Source organism: Galeopterus variegatus, unplaced genomic scaffold (genome assembly GCF_000696425.1).
Source record: "Galeopterus variegatus unplaced genomic scaffold, G_variegatus-3.0.2 Scaffold37565, whole genome shotgun sequence".
Lineage (NCBI taxonomy): Eukaryota > Metazoa > Chordata > Mammalia > Dermoptera > Cynocephalidae > Galeopterus > Galeopterus variegatus.
The window spans coordinates 1-814 of NW_007763676.1; positions in this window are offsets into that span (position 1 = coordinate 1).

The following is an 814-nucleotide window of genomic DNA, read 5'->3' on the forward strand; positions in this document are numbered from 1 at the left end:
CTTCCCGCCTCCTCCCTTATTCTCCCGGGAGCAGGCTAGGCACCCATAACTCTCATTCACACACTCCTTCCTTCCTCCAGGCTGGTCCTCTTGGTCCAGGCTGGACCCTGTCCCACATGCAGGGGACAGAGACCACCAGGTCGGTGTGCCACACACACACACACACAAACACATTCACACAAGCGTAGTCTGGCATGCACACAGCTGTGCACCATTACAGCTCAATCAGTGACAGTCACCCCTATAGAGGGCCTCACTCAGCTTTGTCATTTGTCACAGGGACACTCACAAATGTGGCAACATACCCAGTGGCAGGTACAGACAGCCAGACACAGACACGACTCCATACTATAGTCTCATAAACTCATTCTCAGAGACTCTGATGCAGGTTGGAATACCCTAGGGACCAAGACTGCCAGGTTCCACCTGTGGTCTTGGTGGTGGCATCTGGGGTGAGGATGGGAATGCAAGTGAGTTTGGTGACCTTTACATGGGGAATGTCCATTTTTCCTCTATCCCTCCTTTCTCTGGCCCCTCAGGAAGACAACGGGCAGGGAAGGACCATGAAATAGGATGCTCACTCTTGGCTCTGAGATCCTGGCCGTGGTGACCTTGTGTCAAGGTGGTCTTTCCCGCCCTGTGGATAGCAGACACATTGGGAGGGACGATCAGGAGCAGCAAGCTTCCAGGCAGATCCCCCCAGCCCTGATCACTGCCCCTTATGATCACTGATCACTGCCCAGAACAAGATTAGGGACCAAGGACCCAGGGGGAAGACCCAGTCCACAATCCCAGACCCCTCTCCTGACAGCTT